Below are 22,158 nucleotides of genomic sequence, written 5' to 3' on the forward strand. Positions count from 1 at the left end.
CGTTATCCTATTTGTTGGAATAAATATTTCAAACATTTCCCTTCTCCACTTCAGTCTGTCAGTCACTTTCCCTTTTTTCTTTAAGCACATTGTCTTTTTTTCCCTTTCAATCTTCCTATTTCCTGACTCATTACCTGGAACACTTGACACAGAGTCATTGAGGCAATAAATAATTAAGTGACTTCTACATCTCAGTCACTGTTCTACATCCTGATAGAAGAGAAAAAAAGTCTATGCTCTCAATGAACTCATAATCACGTTTTGTTTTTTTTTCCTATTATAAGTAAAAAAAAAATATTTATTTAAAAAAATTTGATGTCCAAGTTCTTGCTCCCTCTCACCTCATGCCCTCATTGAGAAGGCAAGCAATTTGATACAAGTTATACATGAGCATTGTATTGTCGAGAGTAGCTAATAATTAACAATTGATCATCATACAATATTGCTGTTCCTATGTACAATGTTCTCACTTCATTTTGTATTGACTCATATGAGTCTTTCAGGTGTTTTGCAACCATCCTGCTCATCATTTCTTTTAGCACAATAATATTACATCACAATTACATACAACTTTTTTTTAGCTATTTCCCAATTCATGGCCTCCCTCATCCTGATTTCCAATTCTTTTCCATCTCAAAAATAGCTGCAAAAATATTTTTGTACAATCTAGGTCTTTCTTTTCCTCACACACTTAAAAAAAATCTCTTTGAGATACAGACCCAGAGGTATTGTGGGTCAAAGTTTATATAGTTTTATAGCCCTTTGGTCATAGTTCCAAATTGCTCCCCAGACTAGCTGGATGAGTTCACAATTCCACTAATACTGCTTTAGTGTCCTGATTTCTCTCTATTCCCTATCATATTAGCTATTTTCCTTTTTCTTCATCTTAGCCAATCTGATAGATATAAGGTGATACCTCAGAATTTTTTTTTTAATTTTCAACTCTAATCAATATTGATTTACAACATTTTTTCATTTGACCACAGAAAGTTTTGATTTTATGTGAAAGCTGACTGTTCATCTCCTTTGACCATTTACCAATTGAAGAATGATTTATATTCTTATAAATATGACTCAGTTCTATATATATATGTGAGAAATGAGACCTTTATCAGAGAAACTTGCTGCAATTTTTTTCACATTTATAAGTGCTGTGTATTTCCCTATATCCTATTTTTGCCATTTTCTCTCTCTCTTCTTTCACCTTATCCTTCCTCAAATGGGCTTTTCCTTTGACCATTGAATCCTCCACTCCACCTTCTCTTCTATTAGCCTCTCTTCTCTTATCCCCTCTCCCTCTTACTATCCTGTAGGGTAAAATGGATTTCTCTACCTAACTGAGTAGTATTTTACTTTTTCTTTGTGCCTACTCCAACGATAACAAAGTTCAAGTGCTCTCCTTATCTCTCCTTTCTTTACCTCCACTGTGACAGTCATTCACCCTTCTGTTATATGAGATAATTTAGCGCCTTCCACTTCTCCCTTTTTCCAGTACATCCCTTCATTTTTACCCATTAATTTTATTTTTTAGATGTCATCTCATTATAGTTGGTTCACACTCATGATCTCTACCTATTTATCCTCCTTTTAACTGCCTTGATAGTGATAAAGGTCTTATGAGTTTATCTTCACATTTATAGGAACATAAATAGTTGGAACTTAATTTTTTTTTGCTTTTTCTCTTTCTGGCCCTTTGGTGCTTTTCTTGAATGTTTTATTTCAAAGTTATTTTTTCCTATTGAGCCCTGTTTTGTTCATCAGGAATGCTAGACAATGATCTATTTCATTAAATATCCTTTTTTCCCTCTGAAGAATTATACTCAGTTTTTCTGGGCAAGGAATTTGTGCTTGTAATTCTAGCATTTTTATTCTCTGCAATATCATATTCCAAGCCCTCGAGTTCTTTAATGTAGAAGTTCCTAAACCTTGTGTTATCCTGATTGTGGCTCCATGATATTTGAATTGTTATCTTTCTGTCTGTTTCTAATATTTTTTCCTTAACTTGAGACCTGGAATTTGGCTATATTATTTCTGGGAGTTTTTATTTGAGGATCTCTTACACAAAGGTGATTCGTGAATTTTTTCAATTTTAATTTTGCTCATTCTAGGGCATCAGGGCAGTTTATCTTGTTAATCTTTTTTGCAATATGATGTTTAGGCTCTTTTTTATCATGGCATTCAGGTAGTCCAATAATTTTTAAATCAGATAGTCCAATAATTTTAAAATGATCTCTACTTATTCTATTTTCAGCATAGTTGTTTTTTGAACAATAAATTTCCCATTTTTATTTTTTCTTTAGATTTGATTTTATTGTTTCTTGATGTTCCCTGGAGTCATTATTTCTCACTTGCCCAGTTCTAATTTTAAGCAATTATTTTCTTCACTATGCTTTTGTATCTCCTTTTTCATTTGACCAATTTTATTTTTTAAGAAATTTTAAGTGACTTTTTATATATTTGTGTTCAGTTGTATAATTCTGCTTTTAAGCAGCTTTTCTCCTGAGTGGATTTTCATGCTTCTTTTATCATTGGTCTATTCTGTTTTTTAAAGTATTATTTTCTTCAGCATTTTTTTTTCCTTGCATTACTCTTGACTCTTCTTTTCATTTTTTTCATCAGTCCCATTTCTTTTTCTTACTTTTCTCTGTGTCTCTCATTCATTCATTTACTCATTTATCTGTTTTTTGGATTATTTAAGCTTTTCCAGGAATTCCATTTGGGTCTAAGTCTGAATTGCCTCTTTTCTTTTGAGACTTTGCACATAGATATTTTGACTTTGTTGTCTACTTGATTTTTAACTCTATGAAAATGTTGGGTTCTGCTCCTGAGGACTCTATCTCAAGCAGCAGAGCTTTTGGTATTACTGTTTTCCAAGCTAGTTCTGGGAGTTTAGAACTTCTCAGGTTTTCCAATGTGATGTGTTCTAAGGAGAGATGCGGTCCCGGGATGTGCTCTGGTTGGTGAGTGACCACTAAGATTATTTTCTGCCCTGGAGCTGTGACCAGGGTTGGATCCTCTTTCCCCTGTGGCCACAACTTTAGTTGCTAGTGTTCCTTTTCACCCTAAGACTGACTTCCAGAACTACATCAAGTAATGTAACAGAGTCCTGCACCCAGTGCCAAGAAAGGGTCCCCTGTAATCCCCTTTTGACCCCCTTACCATTTGTGGGGTCAAAACTCTTCAAATCAGTGCTGCCGATTCAGTTATCCTGCTGGCTTGCTTAATCCCAACTCTCCCTCATTTTAAATATGACAAAACCAAAGCATTAACAATAATGCACCCAAACTTCCATCACCATCACCATTATCCCTGGCAACAATAAACGTAACCATAATTACCACCATCACCACAACACCTCCTGTTTGCTCTGTCTGTCACTTTAAGGTATATAATATTCTAATATATTGAAGAAACTAACTTAAAATTTTCCTCTACTTAATGAGGAGGGAAGAGAGGGATGTCAATAATATATGAGGAGGGGGAGAAAAAAGGTGTTCTCAGCATATCTGGAGAGGGGATAGTACTTCCTTTGAGAATACCAAAAGTAGTGAGACTATAGGGGGGAAAATCAGCTGATAGTAACTAGTCCATTTAGTCCAAAATATAGAGTTTATTCAAGGGGAAAAATGAGAAATGAATCTTGAAACAGATCATTCCTATGGTAGGTAAGACATTGAATGCTGAATGAGAATCTTATCTTTTATCCATAAGATGATCCCCAATGATTCTTGGGCAATCACATGGCATTGTAAGAACTGTTGGCCATAGGAGAATCGTTTTTCTTTTCTTATTTGAGATAAACATATTAAATAATAGCAAAATTAAAATGACAAAATCCAAATGATCAAATATAACAACAGTGAACTGTATCCATGCCCATGTAATGTGATGATTACTATCCCTCTTCTGTGGAGACCATCTGTGGTTGGCAACTGCCTTTATCCTTGGAATGTCAACAGAATTCTCCCTATTTCATCTCTAGTTTGTGAACTGTCCAAGTGCTCTGGTTGCCATCCAATGGGTGCCTGTCTAGGACTCTACACATTTAATTAGGCTGGCGTAGCCCTGAGCCAAACATCAAGAAGAGTTGTCTCGATGCTTTTTAAGAGGTGGGAAGGCTTTCCGATCTGCCCCAAAGATGATTTAACAGTGACCCGGCTCTCTGCTTTCTATTCACCCCAAATTTATTTCACCAAACAGCTCCCCCATTATCATACGCATATATCCAAACCAGCAGATTTCTCTGCTCACAATCAGTGACCTGCACACACAATTCACTGCTCCCTCCTGGCTTGAGTTTGAGGCTGTTTATTTTCATTACTAAATTTTGACGACTTTTTCTCCTAATTTGGGACATCTCACACTTATGAATTTTGAGCTGAATTTGACCTCAGATACTGTGTTATCAACGCCTTTATTTTCAACTGATGTAGTTGAAGGGAGAGCAAGGGGAGAAAAAAAAAAGCATTTGTTAAGTGCTCATTATGTGCTCAGCATTTAGCTAAGTTTTTTACAAGATTATCAATTAGATCCTCAAATAAACCCCACGAGACAGACACTATCATGAGGCCCATTTTATAACACACATACTACATGACTTTGCAGAGTCACATGGCTAGGTAATAGCTGACACTGGATTCAGAATCAGGTCCTCCTGTCTCTGGGCCTAGTTTTCTATCCATTGTGTCACTAATTTTCTTTGTGACCTTGAGAGAGACAGTGACTTAGTCAACGTCACATAGGCAAAGTTGAAATTTGAACTCAGGTCTTCTAACTGCAAGTTTTATCCTTTTGTTTGGAGGCAACAATTGGTATTACACTGGCTACCAGCCTTAAACTTTTTGCTAAAATATAATATATTGGAAGGAAGGAACGCAAGTCACGAGTCAGAGGCATGGACATTAATTCAAATTCTTCCACTTACTAGCTCATGACCCTTGAAGGTGAAGGTGAAGACCCCCTGATTCTAAGTCCACTGTTTTCTCCAATGGACCACACAGCCTTTCTATAGCCAAGTTGCACAAAAACAGTGATAGTATTTGTCATTTACAGGTATGTAGCTCTGGAAGACCTGCAAAACCCTGTGTCCACTTCACATTCACTCCTCACACTAATGCAGGAAGGTAGGTGCTATTCCCTAGGTGTTACTACAAAAGGTAAACCGGAAGCTCAGAGAGTTTGAATGATTTTCATGGGATCGCACAGAAGGTAAGTAGGTGAGAAAAAACTTGAATTGTACCTTCTCTGCTCCAAGTTCAAACTCATGTCCTATCTGCTCCCTGGAGGAAAGAACTTTCCAATGGATAGAGATAGTCAAATGTGAGAAAATTTTCCCACCAGGATTTTCAGCAAATGAAACACTTTAAAGAGTGAACATATTGAAATTCTTTCCCAATCTCATTTAACAATATCAAATGTTGTTATATATATGTAAATTCGCAAAGTTATATGATTAACTTTTTTCTATCACCATTATTGCTATTATCATTTTAATTATTCATTATTTCCTTTCACTCTAATTCTAGTCAACTAGTGTCACATGCTATTGTTTGAATCTACTCCATTCTCCACCATTGTACCTTTGCTCATGTCAAGCTCTCTAACAGCGATTGCCCTTCTCATGGAGATTTTCCTTATTGTGAGACAAAATTGTATGGAAATCTAGGATTATAGTAGTGAAGGGATCAAGATTCATTCCGAATCATTTTCTTATTGATCCTATTTCCAGTTAATTGATTTTGCCCTAATCTGTAATTGCTTGTCATGTGTTAGTTCAGACGTTAGCTGATCTATAATAGGTTAAATTTTGAAAATCTAATCCTCTTATTAATCACTGATCTATTCTTCCTCAAAGAATTAGCTGACATTGGGGAAAGTATCTGTACACTTGGAAGTTGGGTGTAATATTTTTATGCCATGAAGCTGTCCTTCCAAGCTTTCTAGTCACTTTGACTCTCCTTCAGAGACGCCTGGTTTGCTGTCCAAAAGTCTGGGTCATTATCAGTAACCTTGCAGATGGACTCAAAACAATAACACCTTCTTACTCACAGGAAAGGAGGTGCTTGTTGCTACCCTTTCCTCCACTGCCAAACTTCCAATCAATCATATTGTCCTCCATGACTTAGCTATGTTACCAACTGTGTTGTCTACAATTCTGTGCTTTCATCTACCTTGCTGTGTTCTTTACTCCTCAAAGCCTGTAAAACTGTTTTCCTTATCCAGCATCTCAGCTCACTAAGGAAGATTTGTCAGATCCCATTTATTCCTAGATTTATGCTTTGCCGATATATTGATCGTGCTTAGAACTTTGTGCCTCAGTTTACCTTATTTTAAACGGTTACAGTAAGAAGTCCTGAGCCTCTGGCACTATATTCTGTAGTCAGTAATGGCAGAAGAGTAGGAGTTAAGTCATAGGCAAATAACCCAGTGGAAGTAGTTCTTGGGAGGCAAGCTACTCTGGTTCCTGGGAATTACTGGGTTCGAGTCCCTTCTATGTAACTTTGGGCAACTCACACCACAAAACTTTGAACTGTAATTGTCCTATATGAAAAGGGATGGTCATTCCTGCCTATCCTGAATTTCTAGGTCATTGTGAGAATCAAGCAAATTGCTGACTTTAAAGACATTTGCAAGACACCAGTGCCAGCTGTCAGGATAATTTAAGGGCCCAATGACCTGCAATGTCCTAAGGATCTGACCTTTCAGAGATCACGTGATTCTGGGTGGATACTGACAAAGACTCAATATTTTAGATATGAAGTAAGGCGAGTTGTTTACTATGTTCTAGGGCTCAAATCAGCCCAGTTTGGAAAAGAGTGTATGGAAGTCTGCCCGAAGGATGCTCTTGATCTGATCCCCATGGAGTGTCCCTTCACCCTTCAGCTAGGGCTGACAGGTCAAGGTTGCTGACAAGTCTATCACCGCCACACATGCCCGTCTCCCTGTTGCTTCCCGAGGGATATCAATTCATTGAAACGTTAAAAAAATCCACATTCAATTTTCTCTTCCCCACTTGTCTAAGTGGATGAAATCAAGATGTCAGCAATCTGCCAAATGTCAAACTCCTTCTAGAAATCATTCCACACAGGAAAATGACCTGAAACCATGTGGTCTGTGTGTTCCTTGCCCAGAATGGGAAGAATATGACACTAAGCTCCTGAAAAATGCCTGTCTTAGAGAAATTCAGGGGGCCAGAATTGCAGAGAGGCTGGGGGAAACCAGGATTTGCATTCCTAGAAAGATGAAATGGGATTCAGTCTTTTACGAGTCTCATTATCTGAAAATTATTTTTAGGACCTTCGAATTTCAAAAAATATATTTTATTTTGTCAGCTTCGGCTGCTTGTCCATACCATCTTTGGGAAGATTTCTATGTAGATAGGCTCTTTGTCTCATATGCAAGTAGATTGGACATAAAAGTGATCATAGATATCTTGGCCTAGTGGAACATATTTTTATTAAAGTTTTCTTTGGAATTATTGTGGATTATTTTAATAATAAAAAGTTCATGGGCACATTGCTACTAATAATAACAATAGAGAAATAATATTGTGTAATACATAATAAGATTCGAGAAATTCTTGGATCAAGTCCCTTCTTTGACATTTACTGTCTACAAGGCCCTACATGATTTATTTAACTACTCAATACTTTAAATAACTTTTTCAAGACCATAAATTGTAGATAAGGTATCCTATCCTTCAGTGGAGGTGTTTTCTTCTGAGAGTTTCTTAAATCAATGACATCACCAGCCCAGTCTCTTCTCCCCAATAATGACAAGTTCCACTATAATCCCTATTGTCCTGCCCTGGTGGCAGTTATCTAGGTTGGGTTTTGAGGATCAGATATCCACTGTAAGGGGGATGCTAAAAGTCTTCCTAAATGGTAGGAAATTCTAGAACTAATGCTCTGCTAACACAGCCTTTGAGCATACTGGGTTACCCACACATCAACCAACCAAGATCATGTTCTAGCAATACAGTTGGGCTGTGTAGAGAAATATATTTATTTGTCCTAGAGATAGCATGAGTGACCGATAGACAAAGTGCTAAGTGTACATAAATACTCTAAAGGTCCAGGGAAAATCTCAGTCCTTATTAATACAAAAAAAGAAGGGACTAAGAAATTTTCATCTCTATGAAGGTCATATGTCAGGAAATCAACAAGCTTTCAATAATGGATCACACTTTCATTATCTCAAAACAGACTGAAAAAATGTAGAGAAATTAAAGTTCCATTGTGTTTATTGCTAGACAGTCAACAACAAATCTTTATTAAGTCCTTACTATAGAGCAAATGTGGTTCTAAGAATTGGGGATATTAAAAATGTCCCCATCATCAAGGAGCTCCCATTCTAATGGGGGAGCCAACATGTAAAATATTAGATACACACAATATATGTAAAGAGTCTCATTAAGCCTTAGAAGAAGCCAGCCAAAGACCTCCTGCAGAAGACAGAATCTGAGCTGAATCTTGAGGTAAATAAGGAGGCAAAGAAGAGGAACTTTGATCTTATTCCAAGGGTGGGGAGCAGGAATGATGAAGGCTACTGTGCCTTTTTTGTGGCTGAGGTCATTCTGTTCCTAGCTATTTTATTTTTTTCATTCAGGTCATCATCTCATGCTTTCCTAATTTGGACTCTCTTTCTTCCCTCTAAATTGCCCTAGGTCTTGATAGGTTAGCTTTGATCTCATTTTGTTTGATTCTAGATGTCTAGCTGGCAAAGTGAATAGAGTGCTGGGCCTAGCGTCAGGAATATTCCTATTTATGTATTCAAATCTGGCCTCAGACACTTGCTAGCTTATGACCCTGGACAATTCACTCTGTTTGCCTCAGTTCCTCCGTCTTTGAAATAAGTCAGAGAAGGAAATGGCAGATGACTCCAATTTCTTTGGCAAGAAAACCCCAAAGGGAGTCATAAAGAATTGGACATAACTGAAAAAAGACTGAACTGAGATGTACATATACCCTTGCCTAAAGTGGTCCATCCATTCCTCTCTGCAAATGGTATACTAACCTTTCTCCTCCCCTTTATATGCTTTCTTGCACTATTAGAATGTAAGGTTGAGTACTGTTTTGTTTGCTTATATTTGAATTCTCAAGAATTCGGACTATCTATCTATCTACTCATTTATTATCTCTGATGGTCCTTGGTCAGTCAGTTAATAAGCATTTTTAAAGCATCTCCAATGTGCCAGGCTGTACTAAAAGCTTGGGTTACAAAAAAAGGAAAAAGACAGTTCTTGCCTTCGAGAAATTAACAATATATTGGGGGAGCGAGTTGTGAATGCATATGAGAAATATTAAAATATTAAAAAAGGGAAGCCAAAGAGTAAGAGGAATTGGGAAAAGATTCATGTAGGTGATGGGATTTTTTGTTAGGATTTAAAGGAAGTCAGGAGATGAAATATAGAAAGAACAAGAGCTCAGGAATCTGAGCAGCCAAGAATTCAGAGATCTATCCTTCAGTAGCCAGATGGTGAAAGACCTGTTCTTTTGCACATCAAAAGGTATCAGCAGAATGTTGTCTAGCCAGGAATCCCAGTCCATACTACAGGAGGCTATCAAGGACATCTAGTAGGTCAGTCTTGATCAGTCCAAGTGATAATGCTGATTTTTCCATTATGGGAGAGTGAATTTATTGTGATGAGAAGAACAATGGACTATGAGGAGGTCTGGGATCTAATACTGAGTTTACCACTAGAAATAATCTTTCTGTGATCTTGAGCAAACAAACCACTTCTCTGCTCTGGTCACCATTATTCTCACCTATAAAGGAGGAAAATGGTATTTTCTCCATATACTCTTCTTAAATATGTTGTGAGATACATTAGATTTCTCAGAATCTCAGATTTCAAAGGACCCCCAAAGGTCTTCTATTTCAACATCCATGAGAAGTAAAATCTCCTTTGCAATATACCCAACAAGTGGTTGTTTGACATGATCCTCTAGGAGGCAGAAATGGGCTATAAACTACTTCCTAAGATAGCTCATTCTGCTTTTGGGGAGCACTAATTATAAACAAGTTTTGGGGGTTTTCCCTCTTGATGATGGTTTTAATCAACCAGTCAACAAGCATTTCCTAAGCATTAATTAAGCTGTGTAAGCAAAGGAGATTAAAAACTGCAACAAAAAACAACCAGTACTTGCCTTCAAAGAGCTTACTCTCTATTTAAGGGAAATAGAAATATAAATAGGTAGATATAAGCTAACTGTGGAGAAGATGGAAGATAACCACAACCTCTCCATAATTTCCACCTACTCATTCTCGATTGGCTTTTGGAGACTAAACAGATAAAGTCCAATCTCTCCTCTTTTAAAATCCATACCAATTTTAAAAACCACTATTTATACACACTTTACCATTCATAAAATATTTTGCATGAGTCCTCCCTTTGATTTGATACTATTACAGTCTTGTGGGGCAGAGATCACTGTTATTACCCCCATTTTACAGCTGCAGACACTGAAGCTGAGAGGTTATAATTTGTCCAGCATCATACAACAGGCAAGTATCCAGAGCAGGATTCAAATTCAGATCTTTGTGACTCTAAGTCAGAGGACTCCATCCAATATGCTACCTATTTGTTTCCGGTACCATCTCCCTGATCACTTTCCTCATCCATCTTTTCTCCAGATGAAGGGTGCTTAATTCTTCCAGCTGATCTCTGGAGTCTGGTATGTAGCTGGCATTTAACAAGTGCTTTTTTGTTGAATTGATTACTATGTGATGAGCTCAAGGCACTTTACCACCCTGGTCATCTTCTCTGGACATTTTCCAGTTGATTAATTTCCATGGTGTCGTCAATTGAACATGTCATTCCAAAGTGGTCCGACTGGGGTTGGCCATAGGGTTGATCACCATCTTGTTCTTGGCTGACCCTTTTTCTCTGACTATAATTTATGTTTCCATTAACTTTCATAACTTCCATAACTATTCTTCCCTTTCGAGCATGGAGTCTGGTCAAACTTCTAGATTTTCTCAGATTTCTTATTGTTGGCTAGCCAAGTGTCTCCATCCTATGCTGTGCCACTTGGTTCTTTTGAATGGGTTTCAGAGGCGTTACACTTATGCCTTTTAATTTCGTCTGATCAGATACGACCTTATTTTTTACTCTACACTGATTCTGTGTCACTTCCATGTCCTTCTTATCTCCTCACTCCATTAAATAGAAATTTGCTTATAAAGAGGATGTGAGCTCGTACCCTAAAGTGTTGAAAGTGTTGAAAGATCTTTGGATCTGTAAAGATCTTGTTCTCTCTTTCTTGGAGTGAGGCTACTATGAAATCCCAGACCACAGTTTCTGTCTCTTTATAAAAATCCTGCCTCTATCTATCTCATGATCCATTCTGCCCAAATTGGCTTTCCCTGGTAACTCAGGCTTCCTTTTCACCTGTTTCCTGCCAATGAAACAGAGTGCAAAGCCAGGTGAGGCAATTGTTGTAATAGTGATGTGCTTACTTTAGAGGTAAAGGATCTTTCACAGGCCACACAGCAATCAAGTGCCAATGACTCAATGACTAAGAATCTTAAGTTCCCAGGCTTTTTCCACAAATGACTTTTTCTTCATTTATCTTCATTATACTTCAAAATGGAGCCCTCACCAACCAACAAACATTTATAAAACACCTATTGTGTGCCAGGCACTATGCTAAGCATTGGACACAGCGACTCAGAACTTTAAATTAGGAGATCTAAGTTTATATCATATCTTTGTCAGTTGTTATATGTGTAACCTTGGATCTTGTCTTTGGGTCTCAATTTTGTCATTTTTACAAATTAAAGGATTAGATGACCTAGATCCTGAGAGCCTTTCCAGCTCAAAATCTTAGTATTCCATCTTCTAGGAGATCTGGACAGCATGCCCCCAACTTTAGAGATCAGTGTGGAGACCAGGACATCTCCAACACAACCTATCCAAAAAGATTCTGTTTCTTCACTGGACAGTCTACCACCAACATCAAGCACAAGGACTATCCAATGGAGACATGAGAGCTTTGGAGAAAAATTTTTCTCTAGTCCCTGTGAGTGGCCAAATCTTGATCTTTTTACTTGTGGCTTGTCAGCTTTCCAGATAAATTGTCACTTTTTCTTCCAAATTAAAAAATGAAATAAACTCCCTTCCAGCCTTCTTTCTGCCTCTTGTCATTAGGAAGGAACAAGACTTGCTGCCAATACACAGATTTATATTTTCTAGAAAGAGCAGATATAGACAAGCAGAGAGAGGCAGGAACATATCCTGCACTACTAAGAGTTCTGTTACTTGAGGCTGCAGGCAGGCTCATCTTTTCCACATAAATTGTTCTTGGGGAGCAATGCGATTCTGGAGGAAAAACTACTCATCCATCTCAATTTCCAGGGTCAGGAAGGGAGAGGATAAAAGGATTGCCAAAGTCCATTAGACATTTATTCAATGAACATTGATTGATTAGGAATTACTGTATGCAGAGCACTATACTGTTTCTTTGGGAGAAGTAATAAATAAGGCGGCGTTGTGGTACAGTGGCTAGAGCACACTGGCTAGAGTTAGGAAGATCTGGGTTCAGTTTTAGCCTCTGACACATATTATCTGTGTGATCTTGATCCATCTCAGTATTCCTCATTTCTAGAAATGTATGTGATATTCAGGAGGATTGATTTGCAGCCTCTAATATGAAGATTTGATGAGCCCACTACAAGGTTGCTTATCCACCTTTGAGGTCCACCTGATTTATTTGTGGCTCTAAAAGCTATAACATGTATTGTGGTCTCCCAGTAAAACATGTCAGCAGATGGACTAAATCAGAATGAGGGGATATGGGTGAGTTAAAGGGAATATCTACCCCAAGCATGTGAAGACTTTCCCCTGCAGAATAGGAGGATGAGAACAATTTGTTCCAATGGCTGTGAAGGGGGCACTAAGCTTGGTTAGATATCAAAGACATCAAGGTCAGCTAATGCATTCCATGCCATCATCAGCCATCCTGGATTTTGATCCTCATCATGATTGGATGATTTTGCTCATCATCATGATGTCATTGGTCCTCTTTGAAAATAAAGGACAGATACCAACAACCTCATTTCCTCAACTAGATTTGTTGGGACGGTCAAATGAAATAATGTTTATAAAGCACCTGGCTTGGAGTTGGTGTTATGTAAATGCTAATGCTTATTGTTTTTATCTAGAGCATGATTCTCTGCCTTGTGGAACAGGCATGTCTACACCTATCTCTGTGTCTAGTCTATGTCTATCTGTGTTTATGTCTATGTCTATGTCTGTGTCTATGTCCATGTCTTTGTCTGTATCTGTCTGTATCTATGTCTATGTCTATAGCTATGTCTGTTTCTAGTTTATGTATGTGTCTATGTCTATGTTTGCTTTATCGATGTCTGTGAGTATGTCTATGTCTGTGTCTAGTTTATGTATGTGTCTGTCTTTATGCCTGTGTCTGTCTATGTCCATGTCTACATCTGAGTCTGTGTTGATTCCTATGTCTATATCTATATCTATGTTTATATCTAATCTATGTCTATGTCTATATATCTGTATCTATGTCTGTGTTTATATATTGTCTATGTCTATGTCTATATATCTATATCTATGTCTGTGTTTACGTCCATGTCTATATCTAAATCTGTCTGTCTATGTCTATGTATGACTGTCTACATCTATGTCTATGTTCATGTCTACATTTTTGCTTATATCTATGTTTGTCTATGTTTACATCTACATCCATATAATTGTATATGTATGAGTGTATATGCACTTACACACATGCATACCTTTGTGCACAATGTGTGTGTGTGTATACATACATATATACTCATGTACATGCATGTAGAGGGCCGCAGATAGTGGGGGGACTCTGGGTAAGATATAAGACCCTTTGGCCCAGAGGGAGTCTACTGACAATGTCTGCTTTGGCTCCCTATCTCCCCTAAGGGCTTTCTGCCTTCCTGAGAAGTCAGGGAGGGCGTGACCACCTGTGTTCTACTTGAAGCAAGGGACTTTCAGTAAGAGGCATTTACATTTCAATAGCAGGGTGCTTATAGTTAACAGATGTGTGCTGTGGTGATGTAGTGGTTCTACAGTTGGCACATGAGCAGTGTGCTGTAGTGATGTAATCATACTAAAGTATTTAAGGGTTGAGAGGACTTGAAATAAATGGACTCCATCTTTGATCATCTTCTGAGTTCCTGCCTCCTTCACTCCTCCACTAAGACCAAGGACTCCGGCTGGTCCCCAGGTCCTCCAGAGATCTTGCTAAAGTCTTCTCTGGCTCTAGCTCTGTGATTGTATAACAATCAGGTTATACAACCTGAAATGCTTCACAGAAAGACAAAAACAAACTACTATGGGAAAGTTAGGAGCAATAAAGGAATTTTTATTTTATTTTTTTCTTAGGAAAACATCTTTTTATAATGATGATTTATTAATGTATATTACATATCAATATTTAATTTAACTTTGAAAAAGATCTTTACATACACAAAGTATAAAGGTTTGTCTTGTTAACAAGTGGCTCAAGAAGGCCATTTATAAGCTAAGGATATGGGTCTGTGTGTGATAAAAAAATATTTTTGACACACATTTAAATTTGATGCATAGAAACACTTTGCTTGTAAAATGGTTAAGGATTGGATCCATGGTGTCATGAAGATAGAGAATTCCTTTCTAGTTTCTCTGGTCCACAGCCCCTTCTAAAAGCAAAGTCCTACCAAAAGGGATGACTGGCTAAAAAGGAAGTGGGCTTATTCTTTCTGGCAGTTGGTTCCTTAAAGGTAGAGACAAAATTCTATTTTTGGTTTTCCAGCCCTAGAATTCTTATACTCAGGAAACAGCTGTAGACTTAGAGAGAAATGGAGCTCGGAGGACATTGTGCCCTATCCCCAAATGCACATGTGTATTTTATAGATGAGGAAGCTAACTTGCATAGGATCACATGGACAGGAAATTGCACAGGTGAGATTTTGGCCTTAACTGTCTAGAGAATCTCAAACCTTATTGTTTCTATCAAATTTAGAACATTACTTTAAATTCACAACTTATTTTCACCCCTTTTCTATGCTTCCTTTGTATGCACTTTCTCCCTATCTGCCAATCACTCCAAGGTCTACTAGGTGCCATGGGGGCTGTGGCAGTTATGGAATAGCAAGACAAATTTTAAATAGTTTCTTACTTGGAAAATTCAATTAGAAGTGAATTAGAATCAGCTGGGTGGTACAGTGGATAAAATGCCAAGCCTGGAATCGGGAAGTTTCATCCTCCTGAGTTCAAATCCAAGCTTAGCCACTTATTAAGTTGTGTGACCCTGGGCAAAGTCATTTAACACTGTTGGACTCAGTAAAATGATCTAGAAAAGGAAGTCGTGAACCACTTCAGTATCTTTGCCAAGAAAACTCCATGGAGTCATGAAGAGTTGGACACAGCCAAAAAATGACTAAAGAACAATTGAAGCATACTGGAAGAATACTTCCTGTAGGTAGATGAGTATTAGGAGATTAGGGGAGAGAAAAGAACTTATCATCTGTACTGAATTGGAAGAACAATAAAATTCTGAGTTAGAAGGAGGAGGCTGTGCATTCTAGTAATAGTGCATATCCAACTCCAACTCTGGTAAATCCACTTCATTCCCCTTCAGAATGTGGCTACTCGCCTTCACCCTCTTCTCTCCCTACTTACAAAGATGTCAATTCCATTCTGATCTCTCCACCCACAGCTCATGAAGAGCAAAGAGTAAAGACTTGGCCAGCTCTTCTGAAAAGTTGCCAGCTCCCAATCAAAATATCTATTGCTAGCTGTTTAATTAATTATTAGGGGTTCAATAGTGGAGAATCCTTTTTCCATCTGCGGTTGAGTTAGATCCTTTCTGAGGTTCTTTAAAACCTCTGGATGTCATGTTTTCCCAGAATAGCTTCATTTATAACACATGCTGATCTCCACTTTCCTTCCCCTTAGTTCCATGTGATTTAGAAATAAAACTTCTAAAGCCATGGTGAAACAGGTGTAAACTCTTACAAGTAAAAGAAAAATAAAAGACAAAAAAAGAAAAAAATTGTTTAAAATATCAATTTTTTTCAGGGTAATAAAAGTTCCTCTGAATATAGTCTCAAATATTCCATATATGGTGAGTGTCTCCCACCCTCAGTTCCAACTAAGACACACTTTGTTGTTATGTCTAACAAGTGACACCATTTGGGAGTTTCTTGGCAAAGATACTGGGGCAGTTTGCCATTTTCTTCTCTAGCACATTTTAAAAATGAGGAAACTGAGGCAAACAGGGTTAAAGTATTTGCCCAAGTCACATAACTAGTAGGTATCTGAGGCTGAATTTGAACTCAGGTCTTCCAGACTCCAAGTCTGGTGCTCCATTTACTGTGCCACCTGGATGGCACTAACCAAAGTTCTGATGTTCTCCTTGTGTTCAGAAGATAGCATTAGCTGATTTAACCCCACATAGTCAAGTTCCCTTTGTAACTCACAGGATGCTAAGTGTTCTACAATTTAAAAGAGGATTGCATTTCTACCTTCTGTTAAATTGGATTAAATCCAAGAAGCTGACAGATGGGTATTTCAAGCCAAGTGTGTCAATGACCCTTACTCACTTTTGTTTTTGAACAGAATGATATAACACAAAACACCAAAGCTGAAAGAACATAGAAGAGATAACGACAGAGCTAGGAAAAACCTTAAGACACAAAAGATCAAGGGTATAGATCTTAGATCATAGAATATTCATAGTCAAAATAAGAACAGAATGCCAGAATTGGGAAAAAAGACAAAACACAAAATATCAAAGTTGGAAGATACTATTCTGAGTCAGAAAGAGGAGGCTGTGCATTCTAGTAATAGTCGATGTGCAACTCCAACTTTGGTAAATCCAGTTCATTCTCCTCCTTGGCTTCTTTACTTCCTTCATTGGGCTCTAGAACCAAATTCATTTTTCTATTATTGACTTTTCCCATTTCTCACTTGTCCTCCACTATTTCCTTCCCCTCTGTCCATACCTCTCCTCTTTTGCCACATCTCATATTTTCTCACCAGCCCAGCAATAGATCAACCATTGATGTGGAAATAACTGTTTTGAAAGTCTGATGTTGAGGGAATATGGAACAATAACTAAGATAAGCCCAGCTGTTGGAGCCCACAGCTACATCACTGCACCAAGGCAAAGGCTACGTGTTGCCATTGATACAGAATGTGGTCGTGGGTGGTGGAGCCCTAGAGAATGTCCCTTCCCTTCCCCCATGACCAGATGTTCTCTGTTCCCTTGGAATTTTGGGTCCTGTTCACCTAGCTTGGCCATTGATAATCTTGGCCAAATACAGATGGAGTTATGGTGGTTCTTGTCCAGGTGCATGATGACATGTCTGGGGGCAGGACATCCACGTCACTCCCATCAATGGCCAAAGCTTTGGCCATGGTAGTTTCCATTCATTAAACATTTTTACAGATCCTCCTTGAAGTGGTCCTCCTTTGTAATTAGCTTACCATCTTGGCTCTTTCATTTAGTAGCTGTGAGACCTTAAGCTGCTCAAACTTTTGACTCCAAATTATTATGGGCCAGAACTCTGAACTTGAAACAAAGGAACTTGAATACAAGGTGCTAAGTCAGTGGAATTGATCGAGACAATAGTTATGTAATTTAGCATGGTTCAGTATGATTGATTTAATCCTACAAGGAGATGTTGGACCAGAACTTGAAACAAGGTAGTAAGGGGAATTGAGGAGACAATGGTTAAAACTAGTTTAGCATTGATTTAATCCTTCAACAAAAAATGATTTCCTAGTGATGTAATGATTAGTTTATACTCAGTTTGGAGCATATAAGTTAGAAGCCTTACCCAGGGAGATATAGAGACAAGCAGACAGAAGACTGGAACACAAACCCTTGGACTCAGGTAGATTCATCCCATCTCATACTACCTTGGCGGCAGGCTCTCCTCCTTCACTTCTCCACTGAAACCAAGACTCCAGAAGGCCCCCAGAAAACTAGCCAAACCCCAAGTGAAGGAGATTGGACTTTGAAAGAGATAATAAAGGATTTGGACTTTAACACCTGGGCTGCAGTTGCAGTGATTAGTGAACTGAAACGAAGGCTGCTCCCAGAGACCCCAAAAAAACCTCAAAAGAGAACATTATAATTTAGAGAGAACATTACACCAAATACTATGCTTTTTTGCATCATATAATATAAAATGAGCAGCAAATGGATATAGCTATATATTATATTGACATCCTTGCAATTTAAAAAAAATGAGGAAGTCTTACTGTATATTAAGTCGACCTCTTATGGTGAACTTATAGAAGAAAATGAACAAGATAGATTAATAGGTAGATAGATAAATGATAAATTGGTAGCCAGATGAAACATTAAGTGCAGGAAATGTGTTATGTTCAAAATACAAAAACAAGGAGGAAAAGTTAGTCTCTATACCCAAGAAATTTGCATATTATTAGGGGAAAACAAGAAATTAAAGACACTCAGAAAGAGAAGAAAGATTATTTTTATTCTGTGTTCTGGGATCCAAGTTTTCTCCCGGTTTTTCTGTTTTTGTAGGACTCAGACAGTCTCCAAACTAAGGTCTGGACCTGAAAGTCCATAGTTCTCTGGTCTTCTACTAAACCTCTTAGTCTAAAGCCCTCAGTCCTGCCAAAGGGGCCCGTGGCTCTATCCTGGGACTCAACAGAAGGACAATTGCTGTCATCTGCACTCTTCAGAGCGGGTTGGGAGATTTCCTTTAGGCTGAGTTAAACACACCTAGACCTTGTTCTTGACTTCCTTGAAGTGGGGGAGCTGCACCCCAAGTTTAGGATAAGAGTGACTGTCTTTGTGGCACTAATCCAAGCTTTGCATTTGTTTTGTTTTTGCCTTGTTTTCCCTGAAGTCTGAAAACTTGCTGGCAGGCCCACCTACTCATCCTGGGGAGGTCCTGCTAGTCATGAGTCACCAGGGGCTGGCAGCAGGTCCCTCTCCTTGGGGCCACCCAGCTCGGTCTGGGCTCAAGACTCCCCCATGGCTTTCTCTCTCTCTGAATGTCTGTCTTCCAGAAAAGAGAGCTTTTGTTCTTGAGCATGGAAGAAAGATTCCTGAAGAAGGGAGAGAGACAATAAAAACCTGCTTTTGAATTTGTAAAACATCTTCTTCCTACCAGCCCAGTGATGTTTATAGAATCAGAGCATTAGAGCTAGAGACTCAGCTGGTCAGTCAAATAGTATTTGTTAATATGCTATAACTATATGCTAGTCACTGTTCTAAGGGGGAAACCAAGAAAGGTGAAACTCCATCCTTGTGTTCAAGGAGCTCAGTCTAAAGGGGGAGATATGCAAATAAATATGGACAAACAAGATATAAGTACACAGGATAATTTTGAAATAATCAGCTGAGAAAAGTCACTAGAATGAAGGGAGGTCAGAAAAGACCTCTTGTCAAAAACGGGATTTACCCATTATTCCATTGAGGTACAAGCCTCCTCTGAGGCAAATGCTGAAAACTTGGGACAGTTCCTCATCTCTTCGAGATGGGCTTTCACTCAAATTGCAAGGGACATAACATGAAAGAGAACCGTTTCAGAGAAGATAGAAGGTCTTAGAGATCCCGAGCATGCAGGGACAGGGATGATGAAAAGGCCCTGGGTTACTCAGGTCATTTCAGTATGTTGTGTCTGTTCTTGAAGGTCTCTGGTGTGTAGGGCCAGGGCAAGCTCTGATGGAAGTTAGGTGAGAGAGGAAGGGCAGATGGCAAGCCAGGTGGTCTCCTATCTCATCAGAGGGACTAATGGAATAGGAATAAGAATCTAAGAAGGAGGTAATAATCTAAGGTTGTGGGATGGGGGAACATGAAGGCAATGAGTAAAGTTCTCCTTTACTTCCTTCATGATGATAGCTCTTCCTACCTCCTTGATAGGTTAGAAAAAGTCTTGTGTTTACATTATTTCTTGCTTCTTGATAATGTAGGTATTATGTTTCTGAATTTGACAATAAGGAAACAGATTTGATTTAAAAAGGGAGCTAATATATTTTTTTAATTTAAATTTTATTTTATTTAATAATAACTTTGTATTGACAGAATCCATGCCAGGGTAATTTTTTACAACATTATCCCTTGCACTCGCTTATGTTTTGTTTTTTCCCCTCCCTCCCTCCACCCCCCCCCCAAGATGGCAAGCAGTCCTATATATGTTAAGTATGTTGCAGTATATCCTAGATATAATACATATTTGCAGAACCGAACAGTTCTCCTGTTGCACAGGGAGAATTGGATTCAGAAGGTAAAAATAAATCGGGAGGAAAATCAAAAATGCAAATAGTTCACATTCGTTTCCCAGTGTTCCTTCTCTGGGTGTAGCTGTCTCTGTCCATCATTTATCCATTGAAACTCAGTTAGGTCTCTTTGTCATAGAAATCCACTTCCATCAGAATACATTCTCATACAATATCGTTGTCGAAGTGTATAATGATCTCCTGGTTCTGCTCATCTCACTTAGCATCAGTCCATGTAGGTCTCTCCAAGCCTCTCTGTATTCATCCTGCTGGTCATTCCTTACAGAGCAATAATATTCCATAACGTTCATATACCACAGTTTACCTAGCCATTCTCCAATGGATGGGCATCCATTCATTTTCCAGTTTCTAGCCACTACAAACAGGGCTGCTACAAACATTTTGGCACATACAGGTCCAAAAGGGAGCTAATATTAATCAATACTTCTAAGTATTGTTTAGCATGCAAGCTTCTATGTTAAAACCTTTCAATGGGAATCAAGAAAGGAAAGCATTACCTTGGAAGAAAGCTGTCACAGTCTGGATGCCCACTGATTAGGGCAATTCCAGAAGTTATTTCTATCAGAGCTGATTCCTATGGGATGACTTCTGGGGCACTGCCTAGTTCAGAGTTTGGATCTCATGGACCAAATGTGCGAAGATCACAGAAATCTAGAATTGGAAGGCAACATGCAGTCCAAATCACAGTTAAAGAAGAATCCATTTTATAGCATATGGAAAAACAATCCTTTCCTCTCTTCTTGGACGTGAATGAAAGTACAGGGAAATGAAGGCATTGAATATTTTATTAGATGAATATCAGCTTCCTGAAAGCATCATCCATGGAAGGATAACAAGGCCTTGGTAACTTGTGTGAAGCAGTAAGTCAAGGCTTCCCTTGTCCGTGCCTTATTGTGGGTGATGTGGTAAATAGCTTTCTGCCAGGAACTCGAAGTCATGGGAAGGGGACCCAGTGTCTGGAAGCACATCCCTTTCTCCCCAACCCCCATAGAAACCTGCTGCATTGGCTCTAGGGAGGTAGCTTGGAAATTACTCTTCCCAAGTCATCTCATATTTGAAATATTCATTCATTCCTTCATGAATTTCCTAAACATTTATTAACTATCTCCTATTCCACTACTACATATATATTTATTTATTCATGCTGTGCATATTTTAATACATTCTCTGTACATTAATAGATGTCCTTGTTATCATGCACATTTGAATGTAAATTCCTTGGGAATAAGGATTCTTTTTTTTTTTTTTTTTGCATCTCTAGCTCATTGGACTTAAAGGACTTAAATATGTGTTGATTGATTCCTATTAATGCTAATTAATTTTTATTTTGATCAATTGATTCAAATCAAGAGCACTTTTGCAGAGCACTATGAGATGTCTTTTGGGATATAGTCGAATTAAGCTCAAGTCCTGTCCTAATGAAAATTATGGCCTACTGAGGGCTTAAGTACCATGATGGAGAACTGGTTGTTTCCTGGTAGAGGGACTGGATTTATTGGATTTGACTGTGGACGACCCTGAGTGATAGTGGTAGTTCAATGAGTGCAATTGTGCAGATTTCTGGTGCAGATAAGGAAAATTCCCTAAAACTTTAAGCTGCCCAAGCATGGAATGGCTACCTCAGGAAGCAGAGAATGCCTGATTCCCAGTGGATAACCAGTTATTTGTCAGGGCCCTTATAGAGGGCATTCATGGTTCTTATACTGGTTGGACTAGCTGATATCTGAGGTCTCTTCCCCTTTGATATTCAATGTCACTTTGGTTATTGAAAGAAAGACTTGGTTTTTATTTTTGTCTTTGAATATCTGCTTGATAAACATCTACTGGGTTGAATTCAATTGTGATAGAAAGAGGAGAAAAAAAAGAAATGTGATAAGTCACAAATCCCCCTCACC

Source organism: Antechinus flavipes, chromosome 2 (assembly GCF_016432865.1).
Source record: "Antechinus flavipes isolate AdamAnt ecotype Samford, QLD, Australia chromosome 2, AdamAnt_v2, whole genome shotgun sequence".
Classification (NCBI taxonomy): Eukaryota; Metazoa; Chordata; class Mammalia; order Dasyuromorphia; family Dasyuridae; genus Antechinus; species Antechinus flavipes.